Source organism: Balaenoptera physalus (assembly GCF_965194825.1).
Source record: "Balaenoptera physalus genome assembly, chromosome: 14".
Lineage (NCBI taxonomy): Eukaryota > Metazoa > Chordata > Mammalia > Artiodactyla > Balaenopteridae > Balaenoptera > Balaenoptera physalus.
In genome coordinates this window covers 17,189,047-17,201,296 of record NC_138893.1, presented here as the reverse complement: position 1 = coordinate 17,201,296, position 12,250 = coordinate 17,189,047, and the positions used below count along the sequence as shown (strand labels likewise).

The following is a 12,250-nucleotide window of genomic DNA, read 5'->3' as shown; positions in this document are numbered from 1 at the left end:
AAGAAAGAATAAATTGACGTGATAAATTGCAGTGAATTCACCTTCAAAAATGCAAACAACAGTAAAATTTAAATGATTTAGTAACCATTAGCTCAAGATGGTGGAGTAGAAATATGTGTGCTCACCCCTTTTTACGAGAACATCAAAATCACAACTAACTGCTAAACAACCATCAACAACCACAAAAAATGCTAGAACCTACCACAAAATCTACCCTACATCAAAAGACAAAGGAGGAGCCACAACGAGACAGTAGGAGGGGCACAATCGTGATAAAATCAAATCCCACATCTGCCGGGTGGGCAACCCACAAACTGGAAAACAACTATAGCACAGAAGTTCTCCCACTGGAGTGAAAGTTCTGAGCCCCACGTCAGGCTTCCAGCCTGGGGGTCCAGCAATGGGAGAAGGAGTCCCCAGAGAATCTGCCTTTGAAGGCCAGTGGGATTTGACTGCAGGGCTTACACAGGACTGAGGGAAACAGAAACTCCATTCCTGGAGGGCACACACAAAGTCTTGTGCACAACAGAACCCAAGGGATAAAAGCAGTGACGCTATAAGAGACTGGGCCAGACCTGCCTGCTAGTCCTGGAGGGTCTCCTGCAAAGGTGGGTGGAAGCTCTGTGGGGACAAAGACACTGGCAGCAGCAGTTCTGGGAAGTACTCTTTGGCATGAGCCCTCCTGGAGGCCATCAGCACCACCAAACAGCCTGTAGGCTCCAGTACTGGGTTGCTCAGGCCAAACAACCAATAGGGCGGGAATACAGCCCCACCCATCATCAGACAAGAGGATGAAGGTTTTATTGAGCACAGCCCTGCCCACCAGAGGATCAAGACCCAGCTCTACCCACCACCAGTCCCTCCTATCAGGAAGCTTTCAAAAACCTCTCAGATAGCTTCATGCACCAGAAGGCAGACAGCAGAAGCAAGAAGCACTGCAATCCTGCAGCCTGCAGAATGGAAAACACAATCACAGAAACTTAGAAAAAATGGAACAGCAGAGGTTTATGTCCCAGAAGACGGAACAAGTAAAACCCCAGAAAAATATCTAAGTGAAGCAGAGATAGACAACCTTCCAGAAAAAGCATTCAGAATAATGATAGTGAAGATGATCCAGGATCTCGGAAAAGAATGGAGGCAAGGAAAGGGAACCCTCTTACACTCTTGGTGGGAAAGTAAATTGATGCAGCCACTATGGAGAACAGTATGAAGGTTCCTAAAAAACTAAAAATAAAATTACCATATGATCCAGCAATCCCACTACTGGGCATATACCCAGAGAAAAACATAATTCAAAAAGACACATGCGCCCCAATGTTCATTGTAGCACTATTTACAATAGCCAGGTCATGGAAGCAACCTAAATGCCCATCGACAGATGAATGGATAAAGAAGATGTGTTACATATATACAATGGAATACTACTCAGCCATAAAAAGGAACGAAATTGGGTCATTTATTGAGATGTGGATGGATCTAGAGACTGTCATGCAGAGTGAAGTAAGTCAGAACGAGGAAAACAAATATCGTATATTAACGCATATATGTGGAACCTAGGAAAATGGTACATATGAACCGGTTTGCAGGGCAGAAATTGAGACACAGATGTAGAGAACAAACGTATGGAAAGCAAGGGGGGAAAGCAGCGGCTGGTGGGGGTGGTGGTGGGATGAATTGGGAGATTGGGATTGACATGTATACACTGATGTGTATAAAATGGATGACTAATAAGAACGTGCTGTATAAAAAATAAATTAAATTAAATTAAAAATTAAAAAAAAGAAAAAGTTTACAAGCCTATCATGGATTAGCTCAACAGCCTGAACATCACTAACGTTTCTGGTATAAACTTACATGCAAAGGGCTGGAAACAAAATACGAAATTCTGATTGATATTTGCTATTAGCTTGAGAGAAAAGGAAGGAAGCTTCTCAGCCAAACAAAATATTATCACAGAATGCCCATGAGAGACTATGACTTTGGTGGCCCCCAATGAACCGCACCCCCACCCCGAGATTTATGTTCTTGTAGAGTCTCCCACAGTTCGCCACAAGACGAACTTTGGCCACTGAGCCATTAGGAAATACATTCCAAGGGGGGTGGGGCTTGATAGGCATGATCCCAATGGGGTTTGTCTTCCTGGATTGTTCCTTAGAACCCCATCATCAAGCTCTGAGGAAGCCCAAGTAGCCATGCAGAGCAGCCCACATAGGAGAGAAGTAAGACCTTGGGTCAATAGCCCCAGTGACCTCCAAGTCAGTGACCAGCCCCAGTGGCGATAGGGGTGAGGCCATTTAGGAACCTCCAGCCAACCCACTACTATGTGAAACAGAAGGGCCTCGTGATCAGCTGGCAGTGTCAGAAGAAATAATAAATTGTTTTTAGGCCACTAGGTTTTGGGGTGTTTTTTAATCCCCCAAATGGATAACAATGGATAACTGAAACAATTCCTTTCCATATTCCTAATCTCATTTTGGTAATAAAACATGAATAAGGGAATTTGTGAGAGGTGGCATGCCTTGATGACTAAAATCTCCAGCTCTGGAATCAGACTTAACTGGTAATTTTGGTTTCACTGCTTACTTAGCAACATGGTCTCAGGAAGATGACTTAATTTTTATAATCTTATCTGCAAAATATGAGTAACACCTGCTTCAAGCGTCTTTAGTGGGCATTAACTGATGGAATGTATATAAAATGAGAGCCTGCCTGAGCACCTAGTCTGTGCTGAAATCAAATATATTGACTGGTAATCTTTTTTTTTTAATAAGGATGATAGTTGGGTTTTTTCCCCCCGTTTTTATTTGGCCGCACTGCGTGGACTGTGAGATCTTAGTTTCCTGACCAGGGATCAAGCCCAGGCCCCTGGCAGTGGAAGCAGGGAGTCCTAACCACTGGACTGCCAGGGAACTCCCTTGACTGGTACTTTTACACTGAGAACTTTAGAATGGATTCAAAATGAAACAGGGGCAATGTTTAGCAGTTGAGAAAGTTTTGGAAGTTCAGAAGGTATTATATGCCCACAACTAGTCTTAAGGAACAAAGAGATTGAGGCCTGCTGGAGTAACAGGGCAAATTCTGGCTGCTTATAGATTCAAGAGACTGCCCTACATTCTCAAGCCCTCCAACTTGCACCTGGGTCTCTTAGCCAGGAGACTGCACCAGGCAGCACAGCCTCAGAGCCAAGACAGTCACAGATTTAGCAAACATACTGCCTCAAAGCCTGCCAGCTGTTATCTGAAATGAGAGTTCTTGGGAAGGAGAGGACTCCAACTTTCCTCATTAGTTGAGTTATACAAGGAAAGTCTGCAGGAATATCCTTGGTTTCCGTTCCTGTGTTCGCCTCAGCAAGAGCACAGATGCTAACAGAGAGCTCAGATTCCTAGTATCTTTCCTCTGCTGATGGCGTTCAGGTGATTATGGTGGGTTTCGGCAGTTCTTTCCATTCAGCTTGCTGCTCACTGCTCCTCTGGCCTCCTGACATGGATGTTAAAAGAGAAAAAAGTCAATCCCGCCCCAGTCACCTTTTCCACGAGTCTCCCCTGTGCTACAGTAAGAAGAGTCACACCACAGAAGCAAGGAATGAGCTGCTATTCCATAAATGGGGCCCAGGGCTAGTTATATGCAAGAAAATAATTGTTTCCATAAAGCAGTGCATTTTCTGGAGAAGAGCTTCCCATTCATCATTAGAGGAAACGGCTCCTGTCAAGCTCTGCTCAAAGACAGCCAGTGCCCTACGAGCAACACCTTCCCAAACTGGCACATGGGGGCCCAGGGAGTGTGGGAGTGAAAGATGGGGGACAGGAGCCCCCAGACCAGCAGGTTCCCAGGTGGCTTCTCTCCTCAGGGCCAGGGTCCCCACCGACCAGATTCCATCCCATCCCGCATGTTCATCCAGCTCCTTCGCCTGTAATAGTTTGTCCAGGAGTGAATGAGGCCAAAGTAGGCAGAGCCCTTCTTAAACACCTTCTCCTCAAAGGGAAAAATTGTGACACTGATTCCTTCTGTTTTCACAAACCTCCACAAGTAACGGTACTGAGTATAAACCAGAAGGTCAACAAACATTACAGAAGGAAGGGACTTGGGAGGGAGCTTTCTGGTGAGAAGCACTCTGGGTCTAGAGGTGCCACTCCCAAAGGGGGAGGAAAACCTCAATCCTGGGTGACAGGAAAACAAGACAAACCTTTCTCCAATTATAAGGGATGAAAATAATAATCTTTGGAGCTTCCCTCGTGGGTCAGTGGTTAAGAATTCGCCTGTCAATGCAGGGGACACGGGTTCGAGCCCCGGTCCAGGAAGATCCCACATGCCATGGAGCAACTAAGCCCGTGCACCACAACTACTGAGCCAGCGCTCTAGAGCCCATGAGCCACAACTACTGAGCCTGCAAGGCACCTAGAGCCTGTGCTCCACAAGAGAAGCCACCGTAATGAGAGGCCCATGCGCCACAATGAAGATTAGCCCCTGCTCGCCACAACTAGAGAAAACCCGCACACAGCAACGAAAACCCAATGCAGCCAGAAATAAAATAAATAAATAAATTTTAAAAAATAAAAAAAAAAGAAAATAATGATCTTTGGCCTCCAGTCTTCTCTGCGGAAATGGGTGGGTCACACTGGCTTCCTGCTAAATTGTTTGTGTTAGGATGAGTACAGAAGTAACTTTGCACCCAGAAGAGAGACGTTTTCCCCTAATCTAGATTCTGAATATGCTCTCAGTGGTCCCCAAGGGCATGCAGGTTATGCTGAAAGAATCTGAGCACAGCCTTAACCCCTTCAGTGTAGCTTTTTGGGTGGGTTGCCGAGTTACTGTTTCCCTTGCTCTAAACCTGAGAAAGCTGCCTCAGGAATTTGTAGGTCTTTTTTTCCTGCCCTAGAAACCTCTTGACACTTGTTCCTTGAAGATCTACAAGTCCATTTCCCCAGTCACATAAATTCCTCAACTCAGCCTTCTAAAACCCGTCTTTTATATCAGATTTTTATTTTAATTTGAGATGGAAAATTGTTTAACATAGTTATTAACTGGCAGAGATAGTTGGAAAAAACTAATCGACACCAGATTATTCAAAAGAATTTATGGCAATAAATCTTACTTCTAACTTCAACTGATACCTCCTAAATTGTTCCCTATTACATCATTTCCTCTCATCTGACATGCATTTTTACAGATTATAAGAGAAACATACTGAGAATATACATATAAGAGAAACAAAAATACCTCCTGACTCCCTGCTTCGGCTGGTGGTCTACATCAGTTCGAGAGAGAAAGAATAGAGCATCTGGACGCTTTTTCAATCCCCCACGACGGGTCTCCCCAGGGTAGTGATGTACCTTCAAGTTCCAAATCAGCCCCAAGATATGAGAGCAGAGTCACTCCACTAGGAACCTGAGGAGAGTGGGCGATTGGAGAATCTGACCTGCCCTCTAGACTTAGAATGTAGGAGGAGAAGGAAGATGTGTGCAGAAAAGCTCTGAACCTAAACACACCACTGGAGTGACACGTGCTCTGGGAGATCAAGAAATAGAGAGGTGGCTCTTGGCCAAGGGAACCATGCAGGAGATGACAACCCACAGGGGCATTTGATGGGCTGGGAATGAGGTGAGAAATATGTACAACTGAATATCCCTAGATTTGTCTATCCTGGTGCTATGCCGGATCAAAAGAACTGTCCCTTACAGCATAAAGAATTTAGAGACATCAGTTACTAAGAGATTACGTGGAAGGAGACGTGCTCCCGGATATTTCCATTTCTAGACAGAAAAATTCAACAGGTCAGAATGGAGAAGTTAAGGTACACACCCCTAACTGCTGTCTCTGATGAGCTTTCCACCCAGAGACTTTACACTTGATGGGTTTTAAATGCTGCTAAGCCCTCCACACCTTGAAAACCATTCTCCCAAAGTGGGAACACCAGCCTGCTCCTAAGAAGCGGGGTCATCACCTGTGTCTCTGAGAAAATGGCCAGTCAGGCCTGAGTTAAGGTTAAGCAGGTCATTTTAAAGCGTTAAAAAAAAAAAAAAAAAAAAAAAGCTTAAACCATTATCATCTTTAGGTTGATATTTTTGGAGACCACGCCACTTAAATGGGTTGGTGACAACGGCCTACTAGATACTTGCTTGGGAATTGGGGAGACTCATCTCTCTCAGCACACCCTGGGCAAATCAAACGCCTCTACTTCCAAATCTCCGAAAATGGCGCTCGGTGTGGGTGATATTTTCACGAAGCCACAGTCCACGTCCCCCCAACCGCTCTTCAAGTTGTGCTTTCGAGCAGAGCCACTACGACGAATTTCTCCCCGAAACGGTGCACTTTGGCTGGTGGAAAAGAGAAGCGAGCAAAATGTAAAGTTTCTCAGATATCAAACCAGTTCCCATAAACAGTTTAGAAAATAAAAACGTAGTTTCCTGGGTCTGGACTGGGCACACGGACGGGAGAAAGAACGAAGCTGCGGATGGGGGCGGTGGCGGGAAGGGGCGCGGGCCAAGACCTGATGCCGGGCAAAGGCGAAGACCTGATTTCGGCCTGCACGGGGCGGGCCGGCGGCTGCACGTCGCAGCCTTTACACCCTCCTAACTCCCTACCGCCGGCCTCGCCCCTCACTTTCCTCCCCGAGACTCACTTCACGGGGTACTGAGGAAGGACCAGAGACCGCAAGCAGGGGGGCTTCCAACAGCCCCGCCCGTCAGTGTGCGCCAGGGTCGGGCACCGCCCCACCCCCACGCCCTATGCATCTTGGGAATTGTAGTCCTGCAGCCCAGCAAGCTTCGGCTGCAGCGCCAAAGAGACTACAACTCCCAGAATGCGCGGCGAGGGCCCCGCCGCCCGCCCTGCCCCTGGGTGTGGGCCGAGGGTGGTCCTGCAACGCCGGGGAGAGTGCGTGTTGTTTGCCAGCACCTCCCGCCGGCAGAGTCCTAGCGCGGCCGGCGTGCCCAGGATGGTTGGATTCACCCTGCAGACAGGTACGTCTCCACGAGATGCTGGTGGTGAGACTGGATTTCTCGCGGGCCACCAAGGGGCTTGCGCCTCCGGCTGCCCGCGCAGGACTGCCCGGGGTACCTGGGGCTCGGCTAGCTCAGCTGCTGTTCCGCCTGCCCCGCCGCTCCGCCCACTCCTCCAGCTCCCCGCCCGGCGGGCGTTAGCAGTGTGGCCAGAGCACGGGGCTCGGCGGTTCCTTAGGCCTTTCGGGAGCGCACACGGAAGCACCCCGATGGGTATCTGAAACGTTAAAAACACTGCCTAAAATACAAATACGGTACCTGGTACCTGGGGACCTGGAACTTGCCTTCTGAATGCCACCTTACCCACCCCCCACCCCCCCGCCAACCCCGCCCCACCTTGGGCTTCGGTAAATCTTCCCTCTGGACCCGGCTGGCCGCAGAGCCCACACCTCGGTCAGGCCCTTAGAGGGACTGTTAGTATATAGAGCTGAAAGCAGTCTTAACTGACAAAACAGGTATTAGATCATAGAATCTAGGGAGAAAGCCTAAGAGAGAGTGAAGGGCCTGAAATGTTTTGTTTTGTTTTGTTTTAAAGTACCCAAAAGAAAACATAACTGACCTGTATGTAGAAACCCAAAAGATTGTGGTAACAAAATGAATTTTTTAAAAAACTGAGCCAACAGCCTTGCAAACAAATTTACCTTTGGTCATATTCTGAAAACAGGAGGCTATACTTAGTGAGAAGGACAAAAATTTTACACATCACATTTCTGGGTCATAATGCAATAAAATTAGAAATAACAGAAACAGGGAAGTTAATGATCGACTCCTCCAAAAAATATATTCTTTTACATAAATTAATTCCTGGGTCAGGGTGGAAGTCCAGGACACAAACACAGTACCTATAAATGTCTGTGCTTGCAAATATATTGTAATCGGATATATGCAACAAAGGTGACAAGATTGAGCTGTCCGACCGGGAAGCTCGCTGAGTGCCCAGGTCCTGTTCGCTGGAACTCGAGCGCCACCCTGGAGTCATTTAATGTCATCTCAATATGACTGGGAGCAGCGGGGAAGGAAGGCAGTACTTGGAAATGGAGCCAATGCAGACGCTGGTAGTAAATCAGAGGCCTCCCTCCTGATGAGCCTGAACTTGGCCTCACAATCCTTTCCAGCACAGAGCCGGGCAGCCACCACAAATGGGATGGTGTTGGCGAACAAGATCACAACTGTCCTGCAGTAGCAGGCAGGGTGGAAACTGGCACCAGCAGCTGCAGTGGAAAAAGTTAACGGCCCCGGTAGAATATATGATCCACCCTGTGCAAGGACTTGGGATCCCAGACGTTCTGGCGAGGGCTCAGAGCCAGATTCCTTCATTTCTTTCCTCAGCTGTTCTTCCTGTGACTGGTATGGAAATCCACAAAGCACACAAACACATTAAAAATGGTCACTCTGTGGGCTGTGTCAATACATGGAAGTATGTAAATGAAGGAGTATTTTAAGAGAACACAAAATAGTTTGCACAGTCTGATTAAAGGTGTGTCATGTATATTCGTAAGTTTAGAAAGGAATTTGGAAACCGCTGAAATTGTTTTATAAAGCTCATTCTTTTAGGTTGTTTAAATTTTAAAATGTGTTTAGAAACACATTGGTACATAAAAATTTAAATCTTAGCTATCCAGAAACTTCAAATATCTAGAATGAGGCATTTCCCAAAGGTCTGTGTAACTCAAGATATTACTATAGTTTGAGAACTATTAATCCATAATGCACTTGATGAAATAACATGCATTCACAGAGAAAGGAGCAATTGCTATAATATTGTATGTATATAATAATATAATAACTATATATATTGATATAATATGGAACACCTATAATAGGTGAGGCACTGCTAAAAGCAGTGGTTTTCATACACTCACATGTATGTACAACCATTACCAGAGTCAATTTTAGAACAGTTTTATCACCTCAGAAAGAAACCTTTAGCTATCACCCTCCTATTTCCCCCACCCCCTCCCTCTCCCCCAGCCCTGAGCAACCACTAAGCTACTTTTGTCTCTATAGATTCCCCTGTACCGGACATTTCACATAAATGGAATCATGCAATATGTGGACTCTTATGACTGGCTTCTCTCACTCACCATAATGTCTTCAAGGTCACCCAAGTTGTATGTGTCAGTACTTCATTCCTTCTTATGGCTATCATAATAACATTAAAATTTTTTTATTTTGAATGCTGGTACTTGAGAAAAAATCATTAGAAGGAAATGAGAAAGAAAGATTACTCTGGAGCTCCTAAAGGGCTTTCCACTACTCTTGCGATCTCTGGAGGTGGACGGCCCTGATTCTCGTTGCAGGCCAGGACTTACAGGAATGGGAATACCAAGCTCTGGGGTGAATTTGGGTTCCCAAGTGAACGTGAATGAGGCAGAGAGTAGAAGAAGGGTTATTTTACTGAAGGAAGGGGACAAAAATCACTGAGAGGAAAGAGGAGAGCTGCCTGAAGCACAATTAGCACAGCTGTGAACAGTGAAAGGCAGGAGACAAGGTGCACATACTTGGGTCCAGAGTCTGAGGGGAGGAGAGAGGGTGATGAGATAGGACCAACAGGTCATAAACCTCCAATATCTCGAGTCACCGGCCTTCGAGGCCTGGATGTCCCCTCAGCAGCAGGGAGCCAGGACTGGGAGCGGGGTGACAGCTAATGCTCAGGAAGGAGGTCAGTGTGCAGGCAGCATCTGTGTGTACACCATGCGGGACTTCAGGGAGGGCCTGTGTATGGCCTGCAGGCCTGCTGGAAGTACTCGTTTATTCAGTCGACAACCTCTTAAGTGCCTGCAGTGTGACACACTGTGCCATGAACTAGAGATACAATATCACCCTGTCCCTGCTGTCACGGGACTCAGCATCTCATAGGAACAGTATTTGTCATTTCTTTTCCATTTCCCCACCGTTCCTGGAGGTGTATTCTGCACAGAATGGGCAAATTGCAATCACTGTTGATTAATAATTGAAGAAATAAAGCTTTTGACATTCAGATTTTTTAACGAAAGTGCAGTATCTGAGATGTAGAATTCTATATCTTTGGCTTCTTTAAAGTTAGCCATACAGACAAAACAGAAAATGAAAAAAACTCTTAATTTTTCAATTAAAAAATTTCACATTGATGTCAACTGGAGTTTTTGGTTTGTTTTTCCTCAAGAGTATCTATGTACTTAGGAGCTTTAGATTTTTTTTAAAGGGGGCAGGAGAAAAGAAATGCATAAGTGACTCATGCCAAATTTCCTTACATTTCAAATTACTGCAGTGGATTTAAGGGTCTGTAATTTTTTCAGTGACATAATTTGTTTACAATTAAAATGTGGATTTCACCTCCTTTATTCCTCTTGAATTCAGTCATAGTCCTGAGCCGCCACCAAAACAATCTTATCTTGAGGTTGGGCTTCTCTCCCTGTAAATGTTGTTTACTGGAAAGGAAAAGAAGTTGCCTTGAGTCAGTTACCCTTGGCCATCATGCTTGCTTTCACTAGAGAGTGTGAAGTTTCCTCCCTTCACAACTTTGTAGCCCTCTTTGCCCTGGATTCAACATGCTCAAGACCCATTTGAACATCTGTGACAGCACAGGGGATTGTATTACAGTCGGATCCCTGGTGTGGCCTAAGTCCGGGGAACTTTGCAGAGTTGTTGGTAGTCATGTCCCTTTTTGGTGAATGCACATGCTTATCAAAATTAGGAGCAGTTTGATTCCAGACTCAGTTCCTCATGTTCTTTTTCCCAGCCGTGGCCTGCAATTGGTATTTCTGATACTAGAAACTTAAAAATGCTCGTCAGCCACAGGAAAAAAAAAAATCCTGTGGTTTCTGAGCGCTTCGAAGTCCATCATGGCCTTGTTCTTTAATCACTCTAGAAAAATAGAAGCTATAAAAAAAAAAAAGAAATATAAGGACCTGCAGCCAATCCGTGAGAAGCTCTCTAAACATAAAGGACTTGAGGACGAGGACAGTGTCTTCACATTGCCTCCGCAGCCCCTGGCAAAACAATGTCACTCATAGTATGCTGCTAAAGTGAGTGTATCTTATTTGAAAATTAAACCAGCATCTCTCCTCAGGCCCAAGGTGGGGACAGACAGTGCCCCGAGAGGAAGCAGAGGGGTGCAAGCAGCAAGTTTCCAAAAGTAGACCACTGCTTCGCAGCTGCTTCTTGGCATGGGCCCATTCCCCCTTTCCAGAGATCAGTGAAAGGAAAGTGGGGCCCCAGGGGGAGGGAACTTGTGTCTTCAGATGTGTCAACCGCTGGGCCTCCAGAGTTTAGATTTGGAGGGAATAGATTAAAGACAAACCTCTTATTTTGCAGTTTGACCTTGGGCCCTAGTGGTCAGGCTGTGGTTTTCTGTTTCCCCCTGTGCGGTGGGGTACTGTGTGCATTTAAGCACCAGTGTACATGTGTTTGTGTATAACTCAAGGGATCCAGCCTTAAATAAGGGGAAAAGAAAATCAGTCTTTACAGGGTGCCTACTCTTTGCCAGGAAACTTGTAATTACCAAGTTCTTGAATTCTGGCATCCTGCTTGCAAAGGGTGTGCATGTTAATTAGCTATTGTTGCATAGCAAATCACCCCAAAACTTAACTAGCTCATGGTTGAACTGCTCAACAGTGTGGGTTTAGCTCAGCTGGGCCATGCTTTTGGGTTCAGCCAGGAACCGAAGTGGATGTGTGGTTTGCTGCTGGTTGACTAGGGTGCTCTGCTTCTGGTAGGTGAGCCGGCTGCTAGCTGGGCACATGGGCTTGTTTTCATGGAAAGCAGGGTTCTGAAAGAAAAAGCAGAACATTCAAGACATTTTGAGCCTAGGCTCGAAACTGGCAGCGTCATACCTACTGCATTCTTCTGGCCAGAGCACATCAGGTCAGCCTCAATCCAAAGTTTAGGGGAACAGATTTCTGCCTCTCCCTTTTTTTACAGGAAGCAGCTGTAAAGTCACATTGCAAAGGGCATGGATAAAGTGAGAGAATACAGAATCATTGTCTTCACAATCAGTATCATTATACCTAAGCAGACAAGTTTTATATAATGGTTCCAAGTGAAGTAACTTGTTGAAAAGCCACACAGCTACTAAACGGCTGGGATGCATGGAGTATTACGTCCACCTAAGTCCACAATACCCAAGGCACTAGACCATTCACTCCTGCAACTTTCTCCGGCATCCTAGGGTCCTAGGAGAACACTTTGGAAATACAAGTACGAGCCCTCTGTGATTCTTCCCATCTAGTGCTCTTCACCATAAAAATAACTGCCTCAAGAGAATGCACAGG

The 12,250-nt window shown here is 45.9% G+C and overlaps 2 long non-coding RNA genes across 2 annotated transcripts; both read right to left on the bottom strand.

Moving 5' to 3' along the window:
- Positions 1-2,390: 2,390 nt before the first annotated feature.
- On the bottom strand, positions 2,391-5,605 carry LOC309642491. Its single transcript, XR_014253232.1, has 2 exons — positions 5,218-5,605; positions 2,391-3,477 (listed from the first exon to the last, which is right to left on the bottom strand). It is a non-coding gene; the product is annotated as an uncharacterized lncRNA (long non-coding RNA).
- A 3-nt stretch (positions 5,606-5,608) lies between these two features.
- On the bottom strand, positions 5,609-9,166 carry LOC309642490. The gene is made up of 3 exons (XR_014253231.1): positions 9,083-9,166; positions 6,895-8,342; positions 5,609-6,314 (listed from the first exon to the last, which is right to left on the bottom strand). It is a non-coding gene; the product is annotated as an uncharacterized lncRNA (long non-coding RNA).
- Between the last annotated feature and the right edge of the window lie 3,084 nt (positions 9,167-12,250).